We start from the raw sequence: 27,153 nt of genomic DNA on the forward strand, positions 1-27,153 counted from the left end.
CTAGTATCATGTTCACGTCATAAAGGCTGGAAATGAATTACAGAACTTTATAGACAATAACACTGAGAGCACATCAGTCAGCAGCTTGAAGCAGCACTCTGTATCTCCACTCAGTTCTATGGCTTTGTGCCCAAATGAAGGTCAAACACAAGCACTTCAACTTTATATTCACTTTAAAACTCACACAAAACCAGTGTGAAGTTATATTTGTGTGTGTGTGTGTGTGTGTGTGTGTACCTGGCTCTGCAGATCGATGCTCCTCACACCTCAGCCAGTGAGTCCAGAGCTTTACTGGGATCCACAGTGAAGACTCTCCACTGGTTGGTGACCACTGCTGTAACGTATGATTGTGAAAACACCTGTGAGTTAACTCTGTTAATTTGTCCTTTGAAGGCTCTTTGATCCAGACCTGCTGTTCACATCTGTCTCTGGGATCCGATCACATGACGTCTGTCACCAAGTGTGAACTGACAAACTTAGAGTCATGTGATCAGCAGACGGATGTTAGCAGCAGGTGTGAGAGTGAGACAGTAAAACTTTCAGAAAGTTGTGTTCACACTCACCTGCTCACTTTCCTTCCTTCTGCTCATCCAGGTGAAAATGGAGTCTGACCGCTCCCTGTTCTCATGCTCCTGCTCCCTGTTGAACCAGTTCACTCTTGAAACCACCCAGTTCAAAGTCCAGTTCATACACAGTTCATGTTTTATTGTGATGTTATGATGTAGATAACAAACTTAAGATCATGTCTTGAGTTAATAATGGACGGTGTGGGATCATGAATCCAGATCTTTACTTTAACACTGAGTCCTGACTGGGAGCGTCTCCTGGGACTGAGCCGTACAATGTGATTCATCATGATGTTTAAATGAGCCTCAGAAACTCTGGAGTCAAACACGTCTTCATCATGTGAACACGATGAAGACGTGTTTCCTTGCAATCGGTCTGATCCGTCAATAGTTTTTTAAAATGTGGAAAACTCCCAAACGACCCAACTGCATCAAATGAAGCCTGAGCTCAAACCCATGTTTCCTCCTGTGATTTGAAGGATGTTATATTTGGTGTTGGAGCTGAATGTGTGACTCCATCTGCAGAACTCTGTCACGTCATGTCACATTTATACAGTCCAGTCACAGGGTTGGTTTATGGATCTAGAGAAATACAGTTGCATTGTGATGCATTGTTTGACCGTTGTGTATTTCATTAACTGCTGAGATTTGCATCCCAACAGTAACAGTGTTTGACCACAAGATGTCAGCAAAGAGCCAGAGTACCTGGCTGCAGACAACATGGTTTTCCCATCAAGTCTAAACTGGATTAACTGAAATTCCAACATAGAAACTACTTTCTATGAAAACAAAAAATAAAACTGATGTGTGAGTGTAAAATCTATTTCACAGAAAACTTGACCAAAGCCTTGATCATCTTTTCATTGGATTTATTTGACATGTAAGTTGTCATTTAGTGTTTTATTCACATACAGTATAAAACAAGTTGATCTCAAAGCTTATTGGAGAATCGTGACGTTAAAAAAACAGTTTTTATTTGCCTCAAAGAAAAACACACGTTTGTGTATAAACACAAAATACTAAACTCTAACACATGAAGGAAGAAAACCATAGAAAATAGAGTTCTTGAATATACATCGTCGTCAATAATAATTATTAGTTACATGGCAGAACTGATAAGATGCACAAACCAGGTATTTTCAAGCAAGGTCCATTTCATGTGTGCGTCTCCACTCAGGCCTTTAATCCACCCACTGTAATAAGTATGAGGTCTAGATCTCATCAGTGTATATCAGCAATACATAAATACATGTAGAACAACTACAAGCTTACCTGAGGCAGTAAACTGGGTCGAGAGAGAGAGAGAGAGAGAGAGAGAGAGAGAGAGAGAGAGAGAGAGAGAGAGAGAGAGAGAGAGAGGGAGGTGTGAAGAAGAAGAGGTAACGGATGGGACAAGAAAGAACCCATTAAACGTTGGCACAGATCTGAACTAAAGGGAAAGTCCAGGAATCCTTTTATAGATGTGTTTTAATTTCCACTGACATTCAGAGAATAAGACGAGGATCTTGATGAAGAAACTCAGACATGTTGATAGAACTGATCTCTCTGAGTGTGAGTCATGTGGCTTGATGGGAACAAAGGGCCTCGGAGGTACGAGCTCTGCTGAGTCATTCTCGCTCCTGCACCAAGGAGGTGGAAGGATGTGATGTGTGAACGGAGAGAACCCATTCAGTCTCTTTAATCAATGACATGTATAACAAATATAAAGTTGTACTATCCTAAATAAAAAGAGATCAGAGACACTTGTAGAATCAATAAAACGACATATTAAATCCCCCCCCTCTTTGACTGACACTGTCAACAAGTCATGTTCACTCACACACACGTGAATATCATGACGTCACGTCTCATTCTGCATGATACAGCCGCTCACTGATATGAAGCCACCGATCTGCCCTCAGGCTCGTTTCAGTCCTGGTGGAGGAGGATAGGGAAGTGCACTGTTTGGGGGGGGGGGGGGCAGTTGTTAATGTAGGGATATCAGAGCAGTATGTTATTATCACGTGGCGTCACAGTCACATGTTACACTGACACAAGTGTGTTGAGGATCATCACAAAGTCACATGATGACCTCTCCACACAGTGAGAACTGGAGCCTGTCAGGAACTGACTCTGTCAAACATTTCTGATCCTGAAGTCTCAAAGAACTGAGACGGGCTTGAACATGAAGTGAAATCATCATGTTGAGACAAGTGTCTCCACAAAATAACACAAACTTTTCAACCCAAAATGTCCACTGTCTTCAGGACATCATCTCTCAGACACTTTGTGTCACTTGTCTCTGCTGTGAACCTCCCAGCATCAATTATTTCCCAGAATGCAGCTGTTGCCAGAGGCCTGCTACAGTCTCCCCCTGGTGGTTGTTCTGAGGTAGTGGTCGAGAACGTACAACAAAGAATCTTAATCTACGTTTGTTTAAAACGTCCTTGGGTCAGTTTTCTATTAAATATGGTAAAATGTTTATTAAACAGTTTCCTCAGAGACTTAAAGATGCTCTGCTCTTCATCGACTCTTCTTCATACTGTAAATGTCTCATTCACTTTTCTTCTGCTTGTTTCCATTCTGTCAAACTGGTGATTTTGTTCTTTTACCTGCACCAAGGACGAGATGTTTCCACCAGTTTGTTTGAAGAGGAAAGAAACGCTGAGTCAAGATTCCAGTGAAGTCGGTGGAAGGATGTTTATTGAGCATTAAAGCAGAGACAAGTAGAAACAGAACTTTTCTCTCTGAGATGTTTTTCTTCTCGTTACATCTGGTTTGTCAAGAGGAAATGATCCATGTGTTTGACTCATAGACTGAATATAACGGCTTTGACTGGGATGTGCTGCTGTTATACTGCAGCGCCACCTGTGGGTCAAAAGTAGAAAAGCCACCACCTCTCTGCACCTGATGCAGAAATGAAAACGTCCCATTTTTAAGTCCAGAGTTTTGATCTTTTGTGTCAAAGACAAAAGTCTGATTTTAAACTCAAAGTGATTTCAATGTGTTTAACTTTGTGTTGAACTAAATCAATTTATGACGTGAATCCAGGAACTTTAAGATCATAAACAAACATCTACACAGAATGTGGTTCTACACACATGGAGACAGACTGAGGGACAAAGGTGGAAAATAATAAAGACAAACTGAATGTGAGTCTTTATAGAGGGTTTATATATTCTGCTTGTGTTGTGTCATTTCAATAAACACATTCTTCATGTGAATAAACACAATCTGGGCAGGAAGGTTGCTGGTTTGAATCCGTTTCAGATGGGTCTTCCTGTGTGGAGTCTGCATGTTCTCCACGTGTTTTCTCCAGGTGCTCCGGCTTCATCTCACAAACACATGCAGATTAGGGGTTGTGTAGATTGGAGACTACACACAAGCTGCTGCTGCTTCAGCCTCTGGATCCTCAGGACACAGCTCAGCCTCCGTCCACACACAATGTCCTCTTCACACTCAGTCCAACGAAGACCCCCACCAGCTGTTGAGAGAAGAAGACATCAGTTTTCCAGAGACTCACCTATCAGCTGTGAGTCAGTGATGCAGCTCATCCAGTAGAAAGAGCAGCAGGGACTTCAGTCCTGTTCAGAGGTGGAGCAGCTTCCTCTCTGCTTCATGTTCACGTGTTGGAATGAACACGCTAAGAGCTCAGTGTGTGTCCTCTGCAAGTCAAAGTGCAGAGTGGACACCTGAGAGGTGGATTTACTGCTGTTACAGGTGAAGACATGTTTCACTGTGTGTTGATGAACATCTGCTTCTGACAAACTGGGACCAGATGAGACAGATGGACCTCAGCAGAGGTTCTGCTCTGTGTAAAGAGCTCCTGGTTACCATGGTGATGAGGAGAGGCTTCAGTCCCACTGATCTCAGAGCTGTGACAAAGATCCACCTGATCAGTTCTTCACTGATGAAGTGAGAGAACAAACTGTCTCAGATCAGATGAAGACGTCTCTGTCCCTCGTGTGAGGCTGTCAGCTGTGGTCCAGCTTGTGTAAGTTACAGCGCCCCCTGGTGGCATCTGGTAAAAATATATTACGTGACCACGACAAATAACGTGTGAACGAGATAAATATCTCAAGGCCACGAGATCTGAATCTGTTGTTTAATAACAAGAAGAGTGGAAGACATGAAGACACACACTGTCTCACTGTCTCTGAGGACGCACACTGACTAACTGTCTCTGAGGACACACACTTACTCACTCTCTCTGAGGACACACACTGTCTCACTGTCTCTGAGGACACACACTGACTCTGAGGACACACACTGACTCACTTTCTCTGAGGACACACACTGTCTCACTGTCCCTGAGGACACAGACCCTGGATCTGTGATACTGACTGTGTTTAGTAAAATACTGATGAAAGCAGCGGGGACTGACTCCACCCATCTACTGACCTCAGAGTCTCCAGTCGACAGGTTGGACTCTGCTGTAGATCAAGCAGCTCCTTCACTCCAGATTCCTGCAGGTCGTTGTCACTCAGATCCAGTTCTCTCAGATGAGAGGGGTTTGACCTCAGAGCTGAAGCCAGAGAAGAACAGCTGATCTCTGTCAGTCTGCAGTCTTTCAACCTGGATAAAGAATAAAACTTAACTGTAAATTAAACTGAGTTCATGTGTGAAAATAACAGACACATATTCATTTCAGCACAGACTCATAACGTGGAAGATAAATATGAAATCAGACATGTTGGACTAAAAACGAGTCCTGATTCAGTACCAATAGATTATTTGGACCCGGTCTCTGTCCTGCAGATAAGTTTAGGAAATCCAGAACTAAACTCAGTGTTTCAAAAAGTAGCTGAATATTTAAAATGTCACAGATTAATTAATGAATGGAATTCAAGATATGTATGAAGAGGAATTATGTTCAGTTAGAATTAAATTAGATAAATTGTGTATAAATGCTGTTTATAGATATGAGATCTACAAAAGTCAGTCAGTGAACTGACCTCAGAGTCTCCAGTCGACAGGTTGGACTCTGTAGGAAACCACACAGCTCCTTCACTCCTGAGTCCTGCAGGTCGTTCTGACTCAGATCCAGTTCTCTCAGATGAGAGGGGTTTGACCTCAGAGCTGAAGCCAGAGAAGAACAGCTGATCTTTGACAGTCTGCAGTCCCACAACCTGAATAAAGAAATACGAATATTAGAATGTGTCCTCCTGTTGTTGTGGATCGTCATCATGTCAACACAGACTCTCAACATGCTGCTGACCTCAGTCCAGTCTGTGACCTGAAGATAAATATCACATCAGACATGTTGGACCATTGTTTCATTCATCAGCTTCTTCTCTGTGTGTTTGGTCAATGAGCAGGTTTGTGTAATTAAACACTGTTTAAAGTAGGGAGGGCTCCTGATGTTACTTCCTGTTTGTTTCTATACTTATCAACTGTCCAACGTGTTTCAATAAGAATGTGTCTTATTTTGAAAACCTGAGGAGGACGAGTGCTGGGCCTCAGTCCACATGTTATTTACTGACACTTTTTTAGTGATCAGGAGCAGGTGAGTGCAGGTGAATGGAGTTGATGAGGTGGACGTGACTGACAGGCTGGGTGAGGGACAGATGACTGAGGGACAGTGAGCAGAGCAGAACTGAGACAATTCAAATAAATAATGACCCAATAAGAAAGAAAGTCTGAAAAGTGAAGAAGGATTTAAGGACCATAGAGTCTCCAGGCGACAGTTTGGACTCTCCAGTCCAGAACACAGCAGCTTCACTCCTGAATCCTGCAGCTTGTTGATACTCAGATTCAGTTCTCTCAGATGTGAGGGGTCTGACTTCAGAGCTGAAGCCACGACTTCACAGTGAGTCTCTGAGAGTTCACAACCACAGAGTCTGTAATTAAAGAAAATATCAAATCTGTGAGAATTAAATCAGAAAACACAACATTCATACAAAATCCTCTTTGTTAAAAACTCGTAAAGAGACTCCTTTCAAATTTGGTCTAAGCATTCATTCAGACTAATAGAGGAACTCATTAGATCCAATCAGAGGTCAAAGGTCAAGGTCACAGAACATGTTCATGTCCTCTTGAACATGATATCTCAAGTCTGTCTTTAGGGGATTTCCTCACATTTAGACCCAATTTTAAACTGATTAGATTTCAGTGGTCAACATATTGTTGTGAATGCAACATGTCAGGAACCTGGAGGGACGGACACTGCACTGGTTGGTGGTGGAGGACAAACGCAGGGTGGGAACTCTAGTTTGACCAGAAAGAAGAATAAACTATATTTCCTGCTTCTTCAGTTTCAAGGAACCGCCAGTGATTCTCATCCAAAACACTGATTCAGTGATCGTCTCCTCACACTGTACTAGCTGTTTGATCATGTATATATATATATATATATATATATATATATATATATATATATATATATATATATATATATATATATATATATATATATATATATATATATATATATATATATATATATATACAATAATCTCCCTTGGACCCCACATGGTCTGAATCCTCAAACTCCATCACAGTGATCACATTGGATTTCACTCTCCACATCTGATCTAGTTGTTCTCATATTTACATGAGAACAATGGGAATGTATATGTTCATAATAATAATAACTTTATTACACACACACACACACACACACACACACACACACACACACACACACACACACACACACACACACACACACACACACACACACACACACACACACACACACACAGAGTGTATTTGAAGAACGACTCATCTCCACTGATTGAACATGTTATTGATCATGTCTGGACTCACACAAACTTCCTGCAGTTCCTCACAGCTGGGATCAGTCTCTGTCGACCCTGATTTGATGTGTTGAACTTCTTCAGATCCAACTCATCCAGAACCTCCTCTGACATCTGCAGCATGTAGGCCAGAGCTGAGCAGTGGATCTCAGAGAGTTTCTCCTTTGATTTGTTCTCTGTCGTCAGGAACTGTTTCATCTTCTGATGAACTGAGTGGTCGTTCATCTCAGTCAGACAGTGGAAGATGTTGATGCTTCTGTCAGGAGAAATGTCATCACTCTTCATCTTCTTCAGGTTGTTTATGATTCTCTGGATGATCTCTGGATTGTTCTCTGTCCGACCCAGCAGGCCTCCTAAGACTCTCTGGTTGGACTCCAGACTGAGGCCGTGAAGGAAGCGAACAAACAGGTCCAGATGACCATTTGTACTGGTGAGGGATTTATTCATGGTTCTCTCCAGGAGGTCATCCAGGGAGAAGGTACTGTCTGGGTCTCCATCTGTTCCCAAGAAGTTGTTGAGTTCTTCTGTGTTCCTCTCGGTGTAACAGTGGAACATGTAGACTGCAGCCAGGAACTCCTGAACGCTCAGATGAACAAAGCAGTAAACTGATTTCTGGAAGATCACACACTCTCTTCTGAAGATCTCAGTACAAACTCCTGAGTACACCGAGGCCTCTGTGACATTAAGACCACACCGCTCCAGGTCTTCTTGGTAGAACATGATGTTTCCTTCCTCCAGATGTTTAAGCGCCAGCCTCCCCAGCTTCAGGAGAACGTCCCTGTCAGCCTCCGTCAGCTGCTGTGGAGTCGTCTCATGTCCCTCATCGTACTTGTTGTTCTTCCTCTTTGTCTGAACCAGCAGGAAGTGTGAGTACAGGTCAGTCAGGGTCTTGGGCAGCTCTCCTCTCTGGTCTGTGGTCAACATGTGCTCCAGAACTGTAGCACTGATCCAGCAGAAGACTGGGATTTGACACATGATGTGGAGGCTCCTGGACATCTTGATGTGTGAGATGATTCTGCTGCACAGCTCTTCATCACTGAATCTCCTTCTGAAGTACCCCTCCTTCTGGGCGTCAGTGAAGCCTCGTACTTCTGTGACCCTGTCGACACATGCAGGAGGGATCTGATTGGCCGCCGCAGGTCTGGAGGTTATCCAGACGAGAGCCGAGGGAAGCAGATTCCCCCGGATGAGGTTTGTCAGCAGCACGTTGACTGATGACCTCTGTGTGACCTCAGACACAAGCTCCCTGTGGTCGAAGTCCAGAGAAAGTCTGCTTTCATCCAGGCCGTCAAAGATGATCAAAGGTTTACAGACAGCGAGCGTCTCTGCCGTGAGCTTCTGTAACGCTGGATGGAAAACACGGAGCAGCGTGAGGAGACTGTGCTGCTGGTCCTTCACCAGGTTCAGCTCCCTGAACGAAAGCACAGTCAGCAGACCCACATCCTGGTTCTCTAAACCCTTTGCCCAGTCCAGAGTGAACTTCTGCACCGAGAAGGTTTTTCCAACACCAGCGACGCCGTTGGTCAGGACGACTCTGATGCGTCTCTGCTGGTCAGTGGAGGCTTTAAAGATGTCGTGGCACCTGATGGGAGTGTCGTGGAGGATCTTCCTCTTGGAAGCCGTCTCAAGCTGCCTCACCTCATGTTGAGTATTAACCTCTTCACTCTGTCCCTCTGTGATGTAGAGCTCAGTGTAGATCCTGTTGAGGAGGGTTCTACTTCCTGTTTCATCACTTCCTTCAGTCACATGTTCACATCTCCTCCTCAGGCTGAGCTGATGTTCATCTAAAACCTCCTGCAGACCACGATCTGCTGAAAGACAAGAAACAATGTCAGAGACAGAGAATCTGAGAATCTGCTGATTGTTTTCATCAGATACAGAAAAACTACAGAAAATAAACGATTTTTAACTTTGTGCTTTTATAACGATGTTAAATGTTGATGCTGTATGAAGGAACAAAATAAAACCACATGTGCTGTTGTCAGAAGTGAAGACATCAGAAGACACTTGTACAGTGCTGCTCTGACCGGCTGTCTGAGCTCCAGCTCCTGTTCTGGATCGTTTTCCACACTGGGGACAGGAGGATTCTCCTGAAGAGCCAGACTGGTCCCAGTATGAGGTGATGCACTGTCTGCAGAACCAGTGTCCACAGCTGGTGGAGACTGGATCCTTCAGGACGTCCTGACACGAAGCACAGCAGGACGACTGCTCCTCCTCAGAAACATGACTCCTCTTCCTCTCCCTGTGAAGACATTTCCTGATAACTCACATGTCACAGTCACAGGTTGTCATTATTTCTGTCAAGGAGGTTTTGTTTTCACCCAGTATGTTTGTGTGTTGATTGGTTTGTTAGTGGGATTATAAAAAACACCAGATTACCAGTAAACTTGGTGGAACCAGATTGGGGTGTTCCTCTTTCACAGACCTTTTCAGAGGACTGATTTTTACCAGTGTGTAGAATTTGGTGCAGATCCAAATCAAAATGAGTCTCTAGTGGATTTCAAAGTGGTTTCATAAGGAGCGTGTTGGTTCTTGGTGGAGGTCTGAGCTCTGAGTGATTCTGAGAGATAAGTCACCAACTTCAATGAAGCTGTGTCCTAATGCAGGGGCCACACTAGAGGAAACTAGATACTCTTCAGAGCAATAGAAAAAGTCTCTTACTCTGTGTTTGAGGGTCCAGGTTCATTACTGAAGTTTAGAGGATGTCCCATGGAACAGTCACTCTTCAGAGACATACAGCTGGACCCTGGAGACTCTGCTCTCAGTCTGTGGTCCTGACCTCTGCAAACACAAACATGTTTTTATTCAGAACACATCATTCACTGGTTCATTCTCTGAGGAGTCAGCGTGGAGGTTCACATGTTTGTAGGAGGTATCTTACTTTGTGTGTGAGGGTCCAGGTTCACTACTGAAGTTTGGAGAATCTCTTCTGGACAAGTCACTCTTCAAAGACACACAGTTGAACCCTGGAGACCCTGCTCTGTCCTCCTCTTCCTCCTCATAAACACTCATCTTCTGTCTGAGAGGAAAAACACTGAGCTCATTGGAATCAGGACAAACCAGTCTGTTCAAGAAACACACCCAAAAATACTCTGTATTTAACTCTGTAAATTAGTAATTTGAAGGCTCTTTGTTCCAGACCTGCTGTTCACAGCTGTCTCTGGGATCCAGTGAAAAACACTGTGAGCTCAAACACACACAATGAAGCCAGGTAGTAAACCCAATGTTTCTTCAAATATTACAGAGTCAACCCTCCTACACTGTTTCCCTGTTGTCACGGTAACCTGAGACAGTTGTAGGTTTAATGTGTTGGACTCAGCCAATCACAGCGTTGAGTCAAACTGTTGATTGACTGACAGAAGTTCATCCTGAATCGTCTTCTCTCTAAAGTCCACGAGTAGAAAACTGACTCAGAGTCTGTAACAGTGAAATAATATGAATGAACAATATAAATGTAGCTGAACACTCACCAGCCTCAGACTTCACGTCTCCTCCGTCTGCTCCTTGTAGTTAGAACGAGTCTGAACGCTTTCACTGGAGGCTCCTCCTCCTCTCTGCAGTCACTGGAAATCACGTGACTCTGTGTGTGTGTGTGTGTGTGTTTGTGTGTGTGTGTGTGTGTGTGTGTGTGTGTGTGTTTGTTGTGTTCACACTCACCTGCTCACTTTCCTTACTTCTGCTCATCCAGGTGAAGTCCAACCGCTCCCTGTTGTCAGGCTCCTCCTCCCTGTTGAACCGGTTCACTCCTGAAAACTAAATGAATACACATGAAGCTAATCCTATCCCATGTTTCCTCCTGTGATTTGAAGGTTGTTATATTTGGTGTTAGAGCTGAATGTGTGACTCAATCTGCAGAACTCGAGTCATGTCACATTTATACATTGTCGTGAATAATAATTATTAGTTACATGGCAGAACTGATAAGATGCACAAACAAGGTATTTTCAAGCAAGGTCCATTTCATGTGTGCGTCTCCACTCAGGCCTTTAATCCACCCACTGTAATAAGTATGAGGTCTAGATCTCATCAGTGTAAGTAAGTAAGTAAGTAAGTTTTATTTATAGAGCACATTTAAATACAGCATAAACTGACCAAAGTGCTGTACAATGACAATAAAAGGCAAATAATACAATATAACAATACGGTGCTATACAATGACAATAAAAGGCAAATAATACAATATAACAATACAAATTGACCATAAGTCCTAATATCCAATACAAAGTGCAATAACATTCAATAACAGTTAGGGGGAAAGGAAGGCCAGGGAGTAAAAGTGGGTTTTTAGCCTAGACTTGAAGGCAGAAATGGAGGGGGCGGATCTAATGTCCTGAGGGAGCAGGTTCCACAGACGTGGAGCGGCGACAGCAAAGGCCCTATCACCTTTCTGCTTGAGCCGTGAGCGTGGCACGTGCAGAAAACCTTTGCTAGAGGATCTGAGGGACCTTTGGACTGACTGGGGCTGTACAAGGTCAGTGATGTAGGCTGGGGCCAGCCCATTGAGTGCCTTAAAAACAAATAATAAAACTTTAAACTGTATCCTAAAATGAATGGGGAGCCAGTGCAAGGAGGCCAGAATGGGGGTGATGTGCTCACGCCTCTTGGTGCCAGTTAAAAGACGTGCAGCTGCATTTTGAACCAGCTGTAGACGTCTGAGTGAGGATTGGGGGAGGCCGAGGTAGAGGGAATTGCAATAATCCAGCCGTGATGTAATAAAGGCATGAATTACTATCTCCAGGTCTTTATGAGATAGGAAGGTTTTGAGGCGGGAGATCACTCTAAGTTGGTAGAAACTAGTTTTGACCACATTACTAATCTGTTTGTCAAGACAGAGTTCAGAGTCGAAGATGACACCCAGGTTTCTGGCGTAGGGTGTGACAAATGGAGTGAGGTAACCTAAATTATTTAGAGCAGTGCATCTTGCATTGGGGGGGCCAAAAATTATGACTTCTTTCTTGTCACCATTTAACTGGAGGAAGTTGTTGGCCATCCAGTTTCTGATGTCTTCAAGACAGACCAGGAGAGATTGGATGGAGTCCCTAGATTTTAATGGCAGGTACAGCTGTGAATCATCTGCATAGAGATGAAAAGAGATGTTATGCTTTCTTATAATGTCACCCAGTGGGAGCATATACAGGCTGAATAGCATGGGACCCAGTATGGACCCCTGAGGGACCCCATAAAAGGCAGGGGCAGATGATGAAGAGAACTGGCCTATAGAGACAGAGAAAGTCCTGTGTTTAAGGTAAGAGCTGAACCAAAGTAATGCAGTCTCCCTGATACCCACCTGCTGGTCCAGGCGGGTGAGGAGGATGTTGTGATCTACAGTGTCGAAAGCAGCACTAAGGTCAAGTAATATCAAGATGGCATTATCACCAGAATCCAAAGTGAGGAGCAGATCATTAGTTACTTTAAGCAGGGCAGTTTCTGTGCTGTGAAGGGATCTAAAACCTGATTGAAAGGGTTCTAGTATGTGGTGGGTGGTCAGAAAGGGAGTCAACTGTGACAAAACAGCTTTCTCTAAAACTTTAGAAAAAAAAGGAAGCTTAGAGATGGGGCGGTAATTTTTTAGGCATTCAGCATCAAGGTTGTGTTTTTTAAGCAAGGGTTGGACAACCGCATGCTTAAAACATGTAGGGACAGTGCCGGATGTGAGGCATGAGTTTAGAATTACCTGAATAGAGGGGCCAACTGCATCAAAAACATCCTTTATGATAGAAGAGGGAATGGCATCATGGGGGGATGCAGTGGGTTTCATGTGCAATACTAAATCCTGCAGTTCAATGAGAGAAATGGGCTGAAATTGGTTAAAAATAGCTGGTGCACCAGAATAATCTGGTGGAGAGGGTGATGAGGAGGGGGTAAACAATGATCTAATGTTCTCTATTTTATTGGTGAAAAACTTAAGGAATTTCTCGCAGGTATCAGTAGATACATCAGCAACTGGGGAGTTAAGAGGGTTGATAAAAGAATTAATAGTGCTAAATAAAATGTTGGGTCTATTAGAGTGTTTGCTAATCAGACCAGAGAGGTGTTTTGACCTGGCTTTTTTTGCTGCTGCCTGGAAGGAAGCTAGTGTAGTTTTAAAAATTTCAAAGGAGACAGTTAGGTGATCCTTTTTCCATTTCCTTTAGGCTTTACGGCAGGCCTGTCTGAGAGAGCGGGTGGCCTCATCCAACCAACATTGAGATTTTTGCTTGGGGCGGCTATATGTAAGAGGAGCTACAGAGTCAAGTATGGAAGAGCAAGAAGAGTGGAAAAGGCTGACTAAATCATCCGGGCTAGAAGAGGATGATGCCGCTGTTGCAATGGTAGATGCAACAGTTTTACTAAGAAAGCTATCAGAAAACTGGGCTGCAGTAAGAGAGTTTATGCGGCGAGAGTAACGACCTTGAGCTCTGGCAGTTCGCAATGGATTGGAGAGGGTAACATCAAACATAATAGGCTTATGGTCAGAGAAAGTGGCATCCTCAATCACAATATTATCTACAGAAAAGCCATAAGATAAAATAAGATCAAGTGTATGTCCCAAAATATGAGTAGCTTTATTTATATGTTGAGTAAGACCAAAGGCATCTATTACACCGCGGAATTCGTTAACCATGGGTCTGTCTGGACAGCAGACGTGGATATTAAAGTCACCAAGTATGAGAAGACGATCATGCAATGAGACAAAATGGGAGAGAAAGTCAGAGAATTCTGTTATAAAGTCTTTGTCAGGCTTAGGGGGCCTATAGATGAGTACACAAACCAGTGGGGACATAGCAGATTCTACAATTACGCATTGCAATTCGAAAGTGGAGAAACTCCCTACAGAGAGTGTCCGTAATTTAAAATGATTTTTGAAGACGAGAGCTACTCCACCTCCTCTTCCAGCGCACCTCGGTGTGCTAATGAACGAGCAGTTAATAGGGCAAAGTTCGCCGAAGACAGAAGACTGGCCAACTCCAGCGCTGATCCAAGTCTCGGTTAAAAACAGGAAGTCCAGATTGTGATGAGAGAAGAAGTCATTTAAAACAAAAGTTTTGTTAGACACAGACCTGTAGTTGACCAAGGCGATTTTTGCCGTGGAATGAATCGCAGCCTGGGGGCAACGGGAGTAATCCAAAGGGCGAATGTTCACGGAGTTCACTCCACCGCTACGGATCCGCAGTCTCGGACGAGCAGAGCTGACAGGTGTTTGGGGTCGATGCGGAGTGATGGATACATGGCAGGAGTACCTCGGATCCCACGAACGACGAGCCAGGAAGAGATCTTTCCGTCCTAGATGGGCTGCAGAGAGATGACAGGGCCACGGCTGTGCGGGAGTAACACACGCTCTTTTCCTGATCGCCACCCGGACTCCTCCGCGTTTGCCTCGGCGCTTCTGACGCTTCTTCCGGAGAGAGACACAGCGGACTCCGACGCTTCTTCCGGAGAAAGACACAGCGGACTCCACCCGGACTCCTCCGCGTTTGCCTCGGCGCCTCCGACGCTTCTTCCGGAGAGAGACACAGCAGGGTAGCCGAAGGACACACACCAGGTAGGGGTGTACAAACGGAGGGGGACATCTGGTGTAGGGACCAGGAGACCCACTAGTATGGGTCACCAGTGCATTTCTGAGATGTAGCAGAGTCTGACGATCATAGGTCCAGTTAGCGGCAACAGAGCAGTGCCCGCATAGCATAAGTGCCAGCATAAACAAACATAGAACAACTCGAACAGTTACGAGCTGACGGAGCTGACGGCAGGCCGACAAACACACTGGCGCCATCTTGCTCTTGGTAGATCAGCATTACATAAATATATGTAGAACAACTACTAGTTTACATGAGGAAGAGAGAGAGGGGGGAGAGGGGGGAAGAGAGAGAGAGAGAGAGAGAGAGAGAGAGAGAGAGAGAGAGAGAGAGAGAGAGAGAGAGAGAGAGAGAGAGAGGTGTGAAAAGGAAGAGGTAACGGATGGGACAAGAAAGAACCCATTAAATGTTGTCACAGATCTGATCTAAAGGGAAAGTCCAGGAATCCTTTTAGAGACGTGTTTTCATTTCAACTGACATTCAGAGACTCAGATGAGGATCTTGATGAAGAAACTCAGACATGTTGATAGAACTGATCTCTCTGAGTGTGAGTCATGTGGCTTGATTGGAACAAAGGGCCTCGGAGGTACGAGCTCTTCTGAGTCGTTCTCGCTCCTGCACCAAGGAGGTGGAAGGATGTGATGTGTGTACGGAGAGAACCCATTCAGTCTCTTTAATCAATGACATGTATAACAAATATAAATTTGTACTATCCTAAATAAAAAGAGATCAGAGACACTTGTAGAATCAATAAAATGACATATTAAATCCCCCCCCTCTTTGACTGACACTGTCAACAAGCCATGTTCACTCACACACACGTGAATATCATGACGTCACGTCTCATTCTGCACGATCCAGCCGCTCACTGATATAAAGCCACCGATCTGCCCTCAGGCTCGTTTCAGTCCTGGTGGAGGAGGATAGGGAAGTGCACTGTTTGGGGGGGGCAGTTGTTAATGTAATCCCACTGTATCAGAGCAGTATGTTATTATCACGTTGTCTATAATGCTGGAACACTTTTTAAATGCATTTGCAGATAATATCTAACAACAGGATTTGTTCTGCAACAGTAATGACTTTCTGTCTCCTACATCAAGCACGTGTCATTTGATTTACAGGATTGTGTGAGTGTGAAGAAACCTTCAAGACCTGAAAACATGATCTGGTTTTTGCTCTTTTCTATAGAAAGTTGTGTTTGCTGCATTTCATTTACCGTAATCATTCAGTACACGTTGTTCAGAATATCACATCAACACAGGGAACCAAGGTTTTGTTAAAGAGGAGTTTGATTTATAGGAATTGACTGTCATCATTCTGCTATTTCATTAAATTACATTGAACTGTATTTGAGATTGTGATGAATTTCATTTAAAACAATAATGTAAAGACTGATGCTAATAGTTTACTGTAAATATAATAAAATACAGCACTATAGTGTGTTTAGTATGTGGACAGCACTAAACTGTAAATGAAGGTCACAGTAAGAAAGCGGTAAATCCCTGTGAACCTGCTGCCAGCAGTTTACTGTGAGAATGAGAAAACACAGCAGCGCACTGTAATTCAGTGGATTGTGTTATTATGGTCACACAGTGTAAAGTCGATGACAGTGTGAGTCCATGTTGTTTACAGTGTGGACATGATTTAATAAACTCATGCACGCGCTTTAGATCCTCTCGTGTCAGAGGCCAGAAGCAGGTGAAGTCAGGTGAGCTGCAGAGAGAGGAATGTTTCCACTTTGGTTTTCTATAGAAAGATCATTTCTTCTGGATCGTGGACGAGATGAATCACGGGAACATTCAGCCAACGTCCCGACAGATGCCTCGCTGCTGGTTCACTGTCACGTTCACATCCGGTCGGTTTCCTGCTTCTCTTCTTCCCTCGTCTCTCCTTCATCTGGGGACGTTTTTATTTCCATCTTCACTCGATGTTGCACAGGAGCTGATCTGCTCCACTGAGACACTGTGCACGAGGCTCATTCATGCACGTGACACATCAGGATCCCGTTCACCTTGATGTGAAACAGGAGGAAGCTGATGTGTGCGACCAGCTGTCGTTCACGTAGCCAGCGTCTCTTTCTGGGTCCGAGGCTGAATTGTGCTTTGCTTTTCTGGACCGTGTCTTGATGATGTTTAGCTGCAGAGTTGTGGAGGAGCTGATCAGGATCATGCATCACTCTCTGTGGATTTCCTCTTCCAGGGAATGTGAGATCTCGACTCTGTTCAGAATCCCTAGTTGGACCTTGCTGCTGGTGGCCAGTGGGAGAAGCACCACGTGACCACAGGAGGCAACAAGCTGCTGGGAACTTGCTCTGCAGGTTGTACAGATTGGAGCTGGGAGCAGCGAACCAGAAACAAGAGGAACACTTCAGGGCCAGATGTTTGAAGTACATGGAGCTTCTTTACTACACTTTGCTTTTAGCTTGACCTTAAAACACTAAAGACATATTCAAAGAGACCAAGGGTCGACTCTCCGTTCTCAGCCACGCGGCGCCCCCTGCTGGTCTTTGCCTTACACACACATCAGTCAATAAATCAATCAAATTTTATTTGTATAGCCCATATTCACAAATCACAATTCGTCTCATAGGGCTTTAACATGGTGAGACATCCTCTGTCCTTAACCCTCAGCAAGAGTCATGAAAAACTACAACAACAAAATTAAATTAAAGTTTTTAGCAGCATTGATGAGGGTAAACATTTTGAAGCATAACTTCAATACTATATGTCAAGCAGTCCTGCTGCATCATAGTCTCTGGTTATTTTACCTGCACCAAGGACGAGATGTTTCCACCTGTTTGTTTGAAGAGGAAAGAAAAGCAGAGTCATGATTCCAGTGAAGTCGGTGGAAGGATGTTTATTGAGCATTAAAGCAGAGACAAGTAGAAACAGAACTTTTCTCTCTGAGATGTTTTTCTTCTCGTTACATCTGGTTTGTCAGAGGAAATGATCCTTGTGTTTGACTCATAGACTGAATATAACGGCTTTGACTGGGATGTGCTGCTGTTATACTGCAGCGCCACCTGTGGGTCAAAAGTAGAAAAGCCACCACCGCTCTGCACCTGATGCAGAAATGAAAACGTCCCCTTTTTAAGTCCAGAGTTTTGATCTTTTGTGTCAAAGACAAAACTCTGATCTTAAACTCAAAGTGATTTCAATGTGTATAACTTTGTGTTGAACTAAATCAATTTGTGACGTGAATCCAGGAACTTTAAGATCATAAACAAACATATACACAGAATGTGGTTCTACACACATGGAGACAGACTGAGGGACAAAGGTGGAAAATAATAAAGACAAACTTAAACACACTGTATGTGACTCTTTATAGAGGGTTTATATATTCTGCTTGTGTTGTGTCATTTCAATAAACACATTCTTCATGTGAATGAACACAATCGGGGCAGGAAGGTTGCTGGTTTGAATCCGGTTCAGATGGGGTCTTCCTGTGTGGAGTCTGCATGTTCTCCCCGTGTTTTCTCCAGGTGCTCCGGCTTCATCTCACAAACATAGGGGTTGTGTAGATTGGAGACTACACACAAGCTGCTGCTGCTTCAGCCTCTGGATCCTCAGGACACAGCTCAGCCTCCGTCCACACTGTCCTCTTCACACTCAGCTCCACGGCTCTCTCCCCTCCCACCTGTTGAGAGAAGAAGACATCAGTTTTCCATAGACTCACTTCATCAGCTGTGAGTCAGTGATGCAGCTCATCCAGTAGAAAGAGCAGCAGGGACTTCAGTCCTGTTCAGAGGTGGAGCAGCTTCCTCTCTGCTTCATGTTCACGTGTTGGAATGAACACGCTAAGAGCTCAGTGTGTGTCCTCTGCATGTCAAAGTGCAGAGTGGACACCTGAGAGGTGGATTTACTGCTGTTACAGGTGAAGACATGTTTCACTGTGTGTGGATGAACATCTGCTTCTGACAAACTGGGACCTTTGAGGACACACACTGTCACATCGTCTCACTGTCTCTGAGGAGACACACTGTCTCACTGTCTCTGTGGACACACACTGTCTCACTGTCTCTGTTGACACACACTGTCTCACTGTCTCTGTGGGCACACACTGTCTCACTGTCTCTGTGGACACACACTGTCTCACTGTCTCTGTGGACACACACTGTCTCACTGACTCTGAGGACGATCACTGACTCTGAGGACACACACTGTCTCACTGTCTCTGTGGAGACACACTGTCTCACTGACTCTGAGGACACACACTTACTCTGAGGACACACACTGTCTCACTGTCTCTGAGGACACACACTTGGACCTGTCTTCAGGAAGCTGACTGAGTGCATCTGGTGTGTTGGTGACACGATGAGTCTGGAGACATTGAGATGTTCTGGGTGAGTTAGAGATCAACTGAACCAACCAGACGTTGATTTAAACTTCCCTTATCCGTCCCTTTAAGGAGAGCGTGCACCACACAACAGTGTACTGTAGAGTCACTGTGGTCAGTGGGCGGAGCTTTGATACGGGTTGATCTCCAACTTAACCTGGAGCAGGTTAGCCGTTCATCAGAAGTTACCATGGTGATTCACCTCGTTAAGAAGTGGACGAGCTTCGTAGGACTGAAAAAACTAAAGCTGAAGTTAACCTGAAAACCACAAATCCTGTTTGGTAGCACAGACCCTGGATCTGTGATACTGACTGTGTTTAGTAAAATACTGATGAAAGCAGCGTGGACTGACTCCACCCATCTACTGACCTCAGAGTCTCCAGTCCACAGGTTGGACTCTGCTGTAGATCAAGCAGCTCCTTCACTGCTGAGTCCTGCAGGTCGTTTCCTCTCAGATCCAGTTGTCTTAGATGAGAGGGGTTTGACCTCAGAGCTGAAGCCAGAGAAGAACAGCTGATCTCTGACAGTCTGCAGTCCATCAACCTGGATAAAGAATAAAACTTAACTGTAAGTTAAACTGAGTTCATGTGTGGCAATTACAGACACATATTTATGTCAGCACAGACTCACAACATGGAAGATAAATATGAAATCAGACATGTTGGACTAAAAAACGAGTCGTGATTCAGTACAAATACATTATTTGGACCCGGTCTCTGTCCTGCAGATCAGTTTAGGAAATCAAGAACTTATGTTTGAAAAGGAATTATGTTCAATTAGAATTAAATGAGATAAATTGTGAGTAAATGCTGTTTCTAGATTTTGAGATCTACAAAAGTCAGTCAGTGAACTGACTTCAGAATCTCCAGTCGACAGGTTGGACTCTGTAGAAAACCACACAGCTCCTTCACTCCTGAGTCCTGCAGGTCGATGTTTCTACTCAGATCCAGTTCTCCCATATGAGAGGGGTTTGACCTCAGAGCTGAAGCCAGAGAAGAACAGCTGATCTTTGACAGTCTGCAGAAATCCAACTTGAATAAAGAAATATGAATATTAGAATGTGTCCTCCTGTTGTTGTGGATCGTCATCATGTCAATACAGACTCTCAACATGCTGCTGACCTCAGTCCAGTCTGTGACCTGAAGATAAATATCAGATCAGACATGTTGGACCATTGTTTCATTCGTCAGCTTCTTCTCTGTGTGTTGGTCACTGAGCAGGTTTGTGTAATTAAACACTGTTTAAAGTAGGGACGGCTCCTGATGTAACTTCCTGTTTGTTTCTATACTTATCAACTGTCCAACGTTTTTCAATAAGAATGTGTCTTATTTTGAAAACCTGAGGAGGACGAGTGCTCGGCCTCAGTCCACATGTTATTTACTGACACTTTCTCAGTGATCAGGAGCAGGTGAGTGCAGGTGAATGGAGTTGATGAGGTGGACGTGACTGACAGGCTGGGTGAGGGACAGATGACTGAGGGACAGTGAGCAGAGCAGAACTGAGACAATTTAAATAAATAATGACCCAATAAGAAAGAAAGTCTGAAAAGTGAAGAAGGATTTAAGGACCTCAGAGTCTCCAGTCGACAGTTTGGACTCTCCAGTCCAGAACACAGCAGCTTCACTCCTGAATCCTGCAGCCAGTTGCGACTCAGATCCAGTTCTGTCAGATGTGAGGGGTCTGACGTCAGAGCTGAGGCCACGACTTCACAGTGAGTCTCTGAGAGGACACAACCACGGAGTCTGTAATTACAGAAAATATCAAATCTGTGAGAATTAAATCAGAAAACACAACATTCATACAAAACGTGATCATTTGACCCTCACCCTGGTAAATCCCCTCTTTGTTAAAAAATCCTGACGAGAATCCATTCAGATTTGGTCCAAGCGTTCATTCAGACTAACAGAGGAAGTCATTAGATTCAGGTGTTCAGAGGTCAAAGGTCAAGGTCACAGAACATGTTCATGGCCTCTTGAACATGATATCTCAAATCTGTCTTTAGGGGATTTCTTCACACTTTGACTCAAAGATAAAACTGATTAGATTTCAGTGGTCAAAGGTCAAAGGTCACAGTGACCTCATATTATTGTGAAGTCAACATGTCAGGAACCTGGAGGGACAGACACTGCACTGGTTGGTGGTGGAGGACAAACGCAGGGTGGGAACTCTAGTTTGACCAGAAAGAAGAATAAACTATATTTCCTGCTTCTTCAGTTTCAAGGAACCGTCAGTGATTCTCATCAGTGATCGTCTCCTCACTCTGTGCTAGCTGTTTGATCATATATATATATATATTTATATATATATATATATATGGCCAAATGTGGGCACCCGCCCTGCCACTCGGAGCGCTATACCTGCGTGCGCCCTCCCCGCCAAGTGGGGCGCTAGCACCCCTATTTTAGGTAACAGCGCACTCTCACTAGCTCTCTCCCTGGCCCTTTGCCTCATCCCTGGACCTCGGTTGGTGAGCGGGGGTAGCGTGGTCTAGTGAGCACATCGGCTTGCACATCTCATCCATGGCAGTTATTCCTAGGCCTCTGACGAAAGGCATGGAACCGCTCCGCCGGGAGAGACGAGCACAGTAGCGCGCCAGCGGGGTAAGTGACGTTGTCTGCCGTCCTCGCGGTTACCGTGTTGTAGCTGACGCATGACTTAATCTTACAGCTAACTACCTAACTCTGCTAAACGCTGAGGATATCCCCCCTCCGGGCCACAGAGATGCACCCTTGGCCTGACATGGTGGAGCGTATGGTCCGATAAGTCCTGATTTGTCTTGTGATAATGTCCATCAATGACATGATTTGTTTGTTAGGGTGAGGCCCTTCCCCCCTCATCGACTCCAGCAGCCACGTGTCTCAGGACGTTCAAACCTGCTGTTCTGGTGCACCTGGAATTTAGGACTCCTCTTCGGGAATTCTGGTTTTAATATTGTGTTCAATATTACAAACAAGGACCAAGAGTAATAGACATTTTACTCTACGCTGCACCTTCACGGTGTGTGGAGAGCAACACGTCCAGGGGGACACCAATATCTTATACTTATCTTTTAAACCAAGTATACTGTGTTTTAGATAGGTTTGTATGTGTTATTTTGTTGTGTTGTTTTGTTTGTTTACCTTGTTTTAAACCTCGACTAGTTTAAATCATCTTTGGACGGCGGCCCAATTCCTGGGGGAGGGAGCTTCCTCACGACCCGTTTTGTTTGGTGTGCTGTGTCACGGGTGGTTTGTTTTCTTAATCACTTTCCCCCTTTTGTTTGGTCCTCGTCGCCGCGGTGAGTCACAGCCCTGTCCAAATACTATATATTTTAATTCAAGTGTTTGGTTTTTTTTTGTGTGTTAATTGTGTTTTGATTATATGCCTTTTTGTTCATTAAAGTAGTTTCATATTGATTTAAACACGTCTCTTGCCCCAGTGATTTAAACGAACCTGTGCTGTTGCACGCACACTACACTTAGTAATATTCCTGAGGTGAGACTCCTCAGGTGGCGTTGTAGGCAACATAATAACCCATAGCCGCCGCTTCGCTACATATACATATATACAATAACCTCCCTTGGACCCCACATGGTCGTATGTCTGAATCCTCAAACTCCAGCACAATGATCACGTTGGATTTCACTCTCCACATCTGATCTAGTTGTTGTCATATGTACATGAGAACAATGAGAATGTATATGTACATAATAATAATAATTTTATTACACACACACACACACACACACACACACACACACACACACACACACACACACACACACACACACACACACACACACACACACACACACACACAGAGTGTATTTGAAGAACGACTCATCTCCACTGATTGAACATGTTATTGATCATGTCTGGACTCACCGAGCCTTCCTGCAGTTCCTCACAGCTGGGATCAGTCTCCATCGACCCTGGTGTGATGTGTTGTACTTCTCCATGTCCAACTCATCCAGAACCTCCTCTGACATCTGCAGCATGTAGGCCAGAGCTGAGCAGTGGATCTCAGAGAGTTCCTCCTTTGATTTGTTCTCTGACGTCAGGAACTGTTTCATCTGCTGATGAACTGAATGGTCGTTCATCTCAGTCAGACAGTGGAAGATGTTGATGCTTCTGTCAGGAGACTTATCACTATCCATCTCCTTCAGGTTGTTGATGACTCTCTGGATGATCTTTGGATTGTTCCCTGTCCGACCCAGCAGGCCTCCTAAGACTCTCTGGTTGGACTCCAGACTGAGGCCGTGAAGGAAGCGAACAAACAGGTCCAGATGACCATTTGTACTGGTGAGGGATTTCTTCATGGTTCTCTTCAGGAGGTCATCCAGGGAGGAGGTCCTGTCTGTGTCCTCATCTGCTTCCGAGAAGTTGTTGAGTTCTTCTGTGTCCTCATCTGTTCTCGAGAAGTAGTTGAGTTCTTCTGTGTCCTCATCTGTTCCCATGAAGTTGTTGAGTTCTTCTATGTTCCTCTCGGTGTAACAGTGGAACATGTAGACTGCAGCCAGAAACTCCTGAACGCTCAGATGAACAAAGCAGTAGACGGATTTCTGGAAGATCACACACTCTCTTCTGAAGATGTCAGTACAAAGTCCTGAGTACACCGAGGCCTCTGTGACATTAAGACCACACCGCTCCAGGTCTTCTTGGTAGAACATGATGTTTCCTTCCTCCAGATGTTTAAGCGCCAGCCTCCCCAGCTTCAGGAGAACGTCCCTGTCAGCCTCCGTCAGCAGCTGTGGAGTCATCTCATGTCCCTCACCGTACTTGTTGTTCTTCCTCTTTGTCTGAACCAGCAGGAAGTGTGAGTACAGGTCAGTCAGAGTCTTGGGCAGCTCTCCTCTCTGCTCTGTGGTCAACATGTGCTCCAGAACTGTAGCACTGATCCAGCAGAAGACTGGGATTTGACACATGATGTGGAGGCTCCTGGACATCTTGATGTGTGAGATGATTCTGCTGCACAGCTCTTCATCACTGAATCTCCTCCTGAAGTACTCCTCCTTCTGGGCGTCAGTGAAGCCTCGTACTTCTGTGACTCTGTCAACACATGCAGGAGGGATCTGATTGGCCGCCGCAGGTCTGGAGGTTATCCAGACGAGAGCAGAGGGAAGCAGATTCCCCCGGATGAGGTTTGTCAGCAGCACGTTGACTGATGACCTCTGTGTGACCTCAGACACAAGCTCCCTGTGGTTGAAGTCCAGAGAAGGTCTGCTTTCATCCAGGCCGTCAAAGATGAACAAAGGTTTACAGACAGCGAGCGTCTCTGCCGTGAGCTTCTGTAACGCTGGATGGAAAACACGGAGCAGCGTGAGGAGACTGTGCTGCTGGTCCTTCACCAGGTTCAGCTCCCTGAACGAAAGCACAGTCAGCAGACCCACATCCTGGTTTTCTAAACCCTCTGCCCAGTCCAGAGTGAACTTCTGCACAGAGAAGGTTTTTCCAACGCCAGCGACGCCGTTGGTCAGGACGACTCTGATGCGTCTCTGCTGGTCAGTGGAGGCTTTAAAGATGTCGTGGCACCTGATGGGAGTGTCGTGGAGGATCTTCTTCTTGGAAGCCGTCTCCAGCTGCCTCACCTCATGTTGAGTATTAACGTCTTCACTCTGTCCCTCTGTGATGTAGAGCTCAGTGTAGATCCTGTTGAGGAGGGTTCTACTTCCTGTTTCATCACTTCCTTCAGTCACATGTTCACACCTCCTCCTCAGACTGACCTTATGTTCATCTAAAACCTCCTGCAGACCACGATCTGCTGAAAGACAAGAAACAATGTCAGAGACAGAGAATCTGAGAATCTGCTGATTGTTTTCATCAGATACAGAAAAACTACAGAAAATAAAAGCTTTTTAACTTTGTGCTTTTATAACGATGTTAAATGTTGATGCTGTATGAAGGAACAAAATAAAACCACATGTGCTGTTGTCAGAAGTGAAGACATCAGCAGACACATGTACAGTGCTGCTCTGACCGGCTGTCTGACCTCCAGCTCCTGTTCTGGATCTTTGTCCACACTGGGGACAGGAGTCTCCTGAAGAACCAGACTGGTCCCAGTATGAGGTGATGCACTGTCTGCAGAACCAGTGTCCACAGCTGGTGGAGACTGGATCCTTCAGGACGTCCTGACACAAAGCACAGCAGGACGACTGCTCCTCCTCAGAAACATGACTCCTCTTCCTCTTCCTGTGAAGACATTTCCTGATAACTCACATGTCACAGTCACAGGTTGTCATTACTTCTGTCAAGGAAGTTTTGTTTTCACCCAGTATGTTTGTGTGTTGGTTGGTTCGTTAGTGGGATTCTAAAAAATGACAGATTATCAGGAAATTTAGTGGAACGGTGTGGTCTGTGAACCAGATCGGGGGTGGGGGGGGGGGAGGGTCTCTTTCACAGACATGTTCAGAGGACTAATGTTTACTAGTATGTGGAATTTGGTGCAGATCCTAATCAAAATGAGTCTCTAGTGGATTTCAAAGTGGTTTCATAAGGAGCGTGTTGGTTCTTGATGGAGGTCTGAGCTCTTTGAGTGATTCTGAGAGATTAGTCACCAACTTCAATGAAGCTGTGTCCTAATGCAGGGGCCACACTAGAGGAAACTAGATCCTCTTCAGAGCAGGTCACAGTAGAAACAGTCTCTTACTCTGTGTGTGAGGGTCCAGGTTCATTACTGAAGACTGGAGGAAGATAAATGGACTGGTCACTCTTCAGAGACAGACAGCTGGACCCTGGAGACTCTGCTCTCAGTCTGTGGTCCTGACCTCTGCAAACACAAACATGTTTTTATTCAGAACACATCATTCACTGGTTCATTCTCTGAGGATTCAGTTTGGAGGTTCACATGTTTGTAGCAGGTCTCTAACTTTGTGTGTGAGGGTCCAGGTTCATTACTGAAGACTGGAGGAAGATACATGGACTGGTCACTCTTCAGAGACAGACAGCTGGACCCTGGAGACGTTGCTCTCAGTCTGTGGTCCTGACCTCTGCAAACACAAACAGGTTTTTATTCAGAACACATCATTCACTGGTTCATTCTCTGAGGATTCAGTTTGGAGCTTCACATGTTTGTAGCAGGTCTCTTACTCTGTGTGTGAGGGTCCAGGTTCATTACTGAAGGTTGGAGGATTTCCTTTTGACCAGTCACTCTTCAGAGACACACAGCTGAACCCTGGAGACTCTGCTCTCTCCTCTTCCTCTTCCTCATAACCACTCATCTTCAGTCTGAGAGGAAAAACACTGTGAGATCAAACACACACAATGAAGCCAGGTATGTAAACTCAGTGTTTCTTCAAATATAACAGAGTCAACCCTCCTACACTGTTTCCCTGTTGTCACGGTAACCTGAGACAGTTGTAGGTTTAATGTGTTGGACTGAGCCAATCACAGCGTTGAGTCAAAGTGTTGATTTACTGACAGAAGTTCATCCTGAATCTTCTTCTCTCTAAAATCCACGAGTAGAAAACTGACCCAGAGTCGGTGACAGTGAAATAATATGAATGAATAATATAAATGTTGCTGAACACTCACCAGCCTCAGACTTCACTTCTCCTCCGTCTGCTCCTTGAAGTTAGAACAAAGACTGAACACTTTACTTTCACTTTCACTGGAAGCTCCTCCTCCGCTCTGCAGTTACTGGAAATCACGTGACTCTGGGTGTGTGTGTGGGAGAAAGAGACGTATTTGACAAACAGAACAGAGAGCCACGCTCATCCAGAGTAAACCGAATTTAAAAGCCTCTGTTGCAATAACAAACATTAAACTTTTCAACATTTCAACCCGTAACAGAGGCTGATGCTGATGTTGCGGTCTCTGTCTGCTTTCTTCATTCACTTCACTTGACTCAGGCTTAGTGAAACAGTTTAACTTTATTTTCTGTAACATACAACGGGACACAGTCACAGTCATCTACAAAAGAAAAGTTGCAAAAGTTGCATATTACTAAACACGTTTCATACACTAAATTAACCATAAGAT

At 44.6% G+C, this 27,153-nt stretch overlaps 1 long non-coding RNA gene and 1 pseudogene across 1 annotated transcript; both read right to left on the reverse strand.

The window, feature by feature from the left end:
• The window catches only part of LOC133001259 (NACHT, LRR and PYD domains-containing protein 12-like), a 52,672-nt pseudogene extending 25,770 nt beyond the window's left edge, over positions 1 to 26,902 (reverse strand).
• LOC133001270 (uncharacterized) lies at positions 3,231 to 5,005 on the reverse strand. Its single transcript, XR_009678230.1, has 2 exons — positions 4,947 to 5,005; positions 3,231 to 4,029 (listed from the first exon to the last, which is right to left on the reverse strand). It is a non-coding gene; the product is annotated as an uncharacterized LOC133001270 (long non-coding RNA).
• Positions 26,903 to 27,153: the final 251 nt, after the last annotated feature.

This window comes from Limanda limanda, chromosome 5, assembly GCF_963576545.1.
Source record: "Limanda limanda chromosome 5, fLimLim1.1, whole genome shotgun sequence".
Classification (NCBI taxonomy): domain Eukaryota; kingdom Metazoa; phylum Chordata; class Actinopteri; order Pleuronectiformes; family Pleuronectidae; genus Limanda; species Limanda limanda.